Source organism: Dendrobium catenatum, unplaced genomic scaffold, assembly GCF_001605985.2.
Source record: "Dendrobium catenatum unplaced genomic scaffold, ASM160598v2 fragScaff_scaffold_1191, whole genome shotgun sequence".
NCBI classification, from domain to species: Eukaryota; Viridiplantae; Streptophyta; class Magnoliopsida; order Asparagales; family Orchidaceae; genus Dendrobium; species Dendrobium catenatum.
Genome location: NW_021319653.1, coordinates 282,873 through 289,417, shown reverse-complemented (window position 1 = coordinate 289,417; position 6,545 = coordinate 282,873). Strand labels below are relative to the sequence as shown.

The 6,545-nt window shown below is 38.5% G+C and overlaps 1 pseudogene; it reads right to left on the bottom strand.

Moving 5' to 3' along the window:
- Positions 1 to 1,311: 1,311 nt before the first annotated feature.
- Positions 1,312 to 3,954, bottom strand: LOC110116731 (annotated as a pseudogene).
- Positions 3,955 to 6,545: the final 2,591 nt, after the last annotated feature.

Here is a 6,545-nt window from a genome sequence, read left to right as displayed (position 1 = left end):
TTACGTGAACAAATCACTTAAAGTGACTCTTTATAATCTATCTACTCCAAGTATTTCACGTATGTTATAATTAGAATTTAAGAAAAAGAAAATAAATTTGTAAAATATTTAGTAAAATACTATAATCAATGTAGGTTTGATGGCTGAATTTAGCAATGGTTACATGTTTTGGCCAAAAGCTGTAGTTAATAAGAATATGTAATTGTAGAACTAGACAGCTAAGCTTCCATTTAAAAGATTTGTTGGCAAAAGAAATTGCCAATTTTAGTTCTATAGCTTATTATTGAAATAAAAAAGTTTTTTTTTCTTTTACTGAAACTTTATTAACCTTTTGATTTAGATTTTTGGGTTGAAAAAATGCAATAAGATTTAGGCTAAACTGAGCATAAAAATGATTGATGGGATCCTAATAGTACCCATTAGAGGTCAAATATTTTGGCTTTATTTGGAACAACTTTCTTGTTGTTTTCTGAATCAAATTTTTAGTAAAAATTTTTAATTAAAAACATATTTTTTACTAAAAAATTATTTCAATACCATAAAAAAGGGTTCCAAATGAAACCTTTGGCAGCTTGGCTCTTAAATAGTTTGAAAGAAATCATTTCCTACCAGTTCAGGGGTTATGTGATCTTGTTGAGTATAAATTAATGTGTATTTTATTATTTAATTTGATGATAATTAATTTTATGTGATATTATTTCCCCCTTGAATTATCCCCTCTTGGGTCCCACCCCAAGGGGGACGCAGCAGGCGGGACAGATCCCGCCTGCAGTAAACGAACGCTGGTCCTGAACTGGTCTATCATTTTGCAAATGATGCTACATACAAAATATATATTATATCTTCTTCAGAAACCAACCACCATCACAGCCTTTCTTCTTTATTACAGATGTGCTTTCAATCTACTGATAAAACTCAGAAATTTAGATCAACTGCTCCACCATTGTTTAAGCCGTAGAATTATCAAAATATGAACTTCAAACACTAATTAACAAACATGAAAATGAAAACAAGAAACAAAAAACTAAAAAAAGAAAAGGTGTAAACAAAGCACACTAATGATAAAGAAGGCATGTGCTTAAATGAACAAAGTATCAATCTATGGTGAAATAGTTTGCTGCCTGCTTAGTTTCAGCCATTCAAATAGCAATGATGGAAACAAAAAGGACTCCATCAAATGAACAGGCAAATCAGAATTCATAAGCAAACTCTTCATGCAACAAAAAAAAAAAGAGATAACATAACTAGGAAATCTGACAAGAACAAATAAATTCCAAACATCTGAACGAACTCGAGTGATGCAAAGATACAAACCAAATTCTAGTTCAGAATCCAACTTGGTCTCTGCATCATCCAAGCAAACTTCTGCAACAGTTAATGGCGGTCATGTTTCGGCGTCACCGAAGGCCTAGATTGTCTGATATACATGGACATAAACTAGTATACATTCGACTTTCTAGTTCTATGAGATCTCAGTAATGGCGAATAAGTTAACACTTTCAACAAATACTGGATCAAGGAACCTAGACAAAAAAGCCTACATCTTGTAGACATCTACAAAATTTGTGAGAAAACCAAGAGAAGAAGTAACAACCACAACATTGATAGTGGCATTTTTACCACTTGATATATGTCTACACAATGAAGGATCTTTCACTTCAACTGCACCATGAAGTGCTTTCTGACTATCCATAAGCCTTATGTGGCTAAGAAAACCAATTCCTAAAGAGATCCCATTTATTTCAGCCAGTTTCTCGACAGTTTCAGGTGAATCATCCCTCCACCTCTATCCATGTCATTAAAAGCCACAGCTGCGCTCCTCTTGTATTTGATCTTCGGCCCATAGATTCGGACAAGCGGCATCCCTTCTTTACCATCCAATGATGGTAACCGCAGATGGAGCAATGCGGTTATGAGCCAATTGACGAGATATCAGAGTAGGTGGTTTTGCTTAGCCCCATCATATTAACATGGTCAATGTGCCTACAAACTATTTCAGGCTCTCTTCTTCCCCAATCTTCATCATCCTCTTCATAGTCACCACCACTGGAAGCATCATCATCACCTAGATTATGTGTGAAGGTTTCAATAGGTTTGGCATCTTCCATGATGAAGGAAACTCGACGGTCCATGCTTACAACATGAACATGTTCCTTGTCTTCCATGCCGAAGAATCTTCCACCTTTGAACCGGGTATTGTTTCCTTCTCTCCTCTCTAATAACCTGAATTCACATTCAGTCTCCCTTCTTATTGCACTTTCTTTCATTTCTATTATGCCTTCCTGGCATATTTCAGATGTTGAATCATTTTCATACAAGTTTTGAATTCCAATGGCTAAAGTTGAGTTGTTAGTCTTCCCTCCATTAGCAAATGAAATCTTCCTTGCCTCCCCTCCTACAATCCCAATATCAGGCTCTTCCTTGCCTCCCCTCCTGCATCGAAAGAGAGCACTTGATCTTCATACATTGACTTCTTCACTAAAGTTACCTGAGGTGATAGCCTCTTATGATTCTTCCTTCCATAAAACCATGAAGGCAGTATAGGAGAAGGAAGATTGCCTCCATTGATGTGACCAGAATTCTCCGAACGAAAGGGGTTATGGCCCAAATCAATACAGAGAGAATTATCCGATGGCTCATCTTAACTGAAAATCAGGCTCTTCATCAACTCTCCAACTGAAACACTCTCAGTTTCTTCAAAGATGGTGCTGGCTCCATCCCTCTCAAAGTTATTATCGAGATCCATCTCGGTCTCAACCACATTCCTTACCTGCGCCGACGTAAATGCACCAGAGAAAGCAGGCATTTGGGATACTTGGCTGGTACCAGGCATCCCTGATTCTTCATTACAATCAAGCCGTTCCTTCTCTGTTGCATCAAAACCAGCTAAACCATCAACAGAATCACTCAAATACTAAGGAAAAATAGGTAAAATCCTCACCATTCCACTCCCAGTGCCACCATTCGGGTTCTGCAAGCAACCGATGATCGATTTCTTGATAAGCAGGCAGCCAAAACCAGTAGAATCTAATCCAAACACCCTATAGAATGAAGTTATTATGAAATCAGGTCTGTAAAGTGACAATCCCAGGGAATCCATATCCTTGGGACCTAACGCTCCAGCATCAAGCAACACATCCCAATTGTTCTGTTGTGCCATGGCCATCCACTGATATGGATACTTCACTCCACTAACCCTCGACTGCACCGAGAACACAAAAAGCCCCGCGGCCGAGTCCCTCTTCCTGCTCTTCTTGCTCGATATCAATTTACTCAGCTCAGAATTATACACCTTTAATGATGGCCACTTGAAACTTGCATTATAAGTTTTTTCCCCCTTCTCTCTGGCCCTCTGCGCCATCCAAATTATAGACTGGCTCTCATGATCAAACATGGTCAGCAGCTTCTTGTTAGTCTAAAAAGGATAAGATTATGAGAGCAATTTTAACATTGAGCCTCTACTGATAGTAAAAACAAGCCCATACTCATTCTTAGGAATGTTTAGATATTCAAAAGGGTTACAACAAGGTAAAATGTAAAAGTAAAAGGAAAAAAATAAACTACAAGGAGTAAACAAGGGTAACAACCCAATAGGCTCAGTAAAGGCAGAGGCTTCCAACTACCACTAAGTCAGGCACTGTCCATCCAGTATGGAAAGAGAGCCCATGCATCAACAACGGTTGCCACGCGCCTTGGCTTAAAATAAGTGAGCCCTAGCCACACCATAGCCCTCAATCTATAAATCACAACCACAAATATCTTTCTAAAATCCATCAAAATGGCAGCCAACAAAATGAAAAGTCTTCTAGTAAAATCAGAACTCGCCACCATCATAACACCAGCAGCAAGAAGAAGAGCCCAATGCATCCGATAACCAACACAGATACACATAAAAGTAGCACCAACATCAGCAAAAAGTCCAGAATTATTTCCTGCCACGCCTACCCCTCCCATGAGAGGAAATATTCAAATTCTCCCTCACAACAGGACGACCATTTTGTGTATATTCTTCCTCCTCACTAGCTTCTGAAGAAGACTTAGATGATCCATGAAGCCAATCGGATTACATTCTCACCTCCTCCCCCACACGAGCAAACAAAGCTTGAGGAGAAATTAAGTTAGTAGGCACCTCCACAAAAGGGCCCATCACACGAACATTTGACAACACAGGGGAAGTAACCTTAGGAACACCAGGGAAATCACTGGCCAAATTGTCAGAGTTAAGGTGAGAGACAAAGTGAGCATAACCCAAAGATTCCTGGTTCACAACACGATTCAGCTCACAGGAAGCAAAACCCACAGTGGTAGAAAGAATCTTAGGGGGGGGGAATCAATATCCACAGTGTTAGAGTTAAAATCAACCACATCACTCATCGGATTATCCATAGTGGCTTACACGACCAAATCAGAAATAGGGGGAGTAATTTCAGCAAAATTATCCACTACAGCCATAGTGCCCGGAACGACCATATCAGAAACAGGGGGAGAAATTCAGCTAAATTATCCACTACATCCACCCTCCATTACCACCTAACTTAGCTTTACCCATCCTTTCTTCTCAAGAACTAAACCTTTTTTTTTCTTGTATCAAATAATAGCCTATTTTCTCTAAAAAATATAAATGCATGGAGGTTAAAATCCAAGAAAATTTGCACCCATTGCAATTAAGAGTGTAAATCCTCAATTATGATAGTAGTTAGAAGATTATGAAGTAAATTTTATGAGGATTAATAGTAATATAATTTATGTCTGCTTACAAATCCTCAACTTGGCCCCAACTCTTTCGAGAGATCTATTCGGTCCCTCAACACCTTAAAATGATAAATATTTGATCCTCCCATAAACTTTTTATTAGGGAATTTGGATCAACCAAATATACAACTAGGTTATTATTACAACAAAAAAATTTAGCTTTTCATTATACACAACAGTGAATTGTTTTTGCAAACTGGTCGGTTATTTCAACCCAGACCAAATATGTGTTGGTTTCCGGGTTGGCACGACCCGACTCAGATTTACAAGATTTAGCTGAAAAAGTGCGAGCTGAGCTCCCATCTCTGGTCGCTACCTCTAATTCTGATTCAAAGCTGATGATGAAGTAGTGGCAGCAACTACTGCGGCATGACTTAAGAGAAGACGCGACGTGATAACGACATTTCATGCAACGCACACGAAGCGAATCGATGCGTCCTTATATGCTACCAACCTTATATCTCTATTTCTCTATATAAGTACATGCACTGTACTCACCATGTGATATTATTTTACATGCCCTAATCATTTAACGTCCTCTTTTCATAGTTTTGATTTGTCTCTCTCAATTACTTCTATACTCATAACTTTTCAAGAAGCACTCCTTGATCATAACTAAAAATACCTAATGTATATTGAAATGTGGCCTATCCTTGATCATCGCACCTAGTATTTGGTTACCCCCCCTATTGTTGTAGAACTCTATTTCATTTTGGTGCTGGCGTTGACTACTACCAAGCCATAATTCTTTATTCACAATTCTTCTTCTAAACTCTATCTTTAGAGACTTCATTGTATCTTAATGACCTAATCAGAAGTAATATTTCAAGTATTAGTGAAATAAATTAGCATATTCAAAATGTATTTATTATTGAAATTTTGGAACATCCAAAGTACTTTATTGCCATCCATTGTACTTTCAACAAAGATAAAGTCTCTCTTTCGTGAATGAAATATGAAAGACTTGCTCGAAGAAATTATTTCTTGCGTGCAAGCCCGCTGACTCTCTTTGACTCTCTTCGGAGACATCCGATAAATAAAAAAGTGTTAAATCACTATAAAAAGAGCTTTAAGATTACCTGTTTGTACATAGAATAAGCTGTCATTTCTTTATACCCTTTGTGTATTTATATCTATTGTATCCAGTAGATAATAAATGAAATGAAATTTAGCTTTCTCTATTTTCCTTCTACCATTCCCTTCTCTGTGAACAACTCCTTCATTATCTTCTTGTTCTTGGTTCTAGTCATTACAACGCCTCTCTACATGGTATCAGAAGTTCCGGTTCCTCTTCCAATCCCCTCAAGATGACCTCTATGTCTGCAATGGCTTCCACAAACACCACCTCCTCACCGACTCAGGCAAACAACTTCAACTTCGATGGTGCTTTCTCATCCCCTCAAATCTCCTCCTCTCTCAAATTCTTGAGGATCAGCATCAAGAACGTTATTGCTCAAACTCTCACCGCCGATAATTACTCACTATGTAGATCTCAAGTGCTAAAACTTTTTCGCGCGAACGGCTTCGAAGGCTTCTTGACTGACACCGCTATCAGCCCGCCTTCCCTAATCCTATCTAGCACCAAACAACAAATCACGAACCCGACACACTCAACCTGGATTCTGATCGACCAAAACCTCGCAGCGGCACTCTATTCCGTCATTTCTCCCGCAATCCTCCCCTACGTTCTTTTCATCGAACATTTCTCTGAAGTCTGGCGCACTCTTGATAATCGGATACAATCTTGCACATGATCAAGAATCGTCCATCTCAAGAATGAACTTCACTTCTTG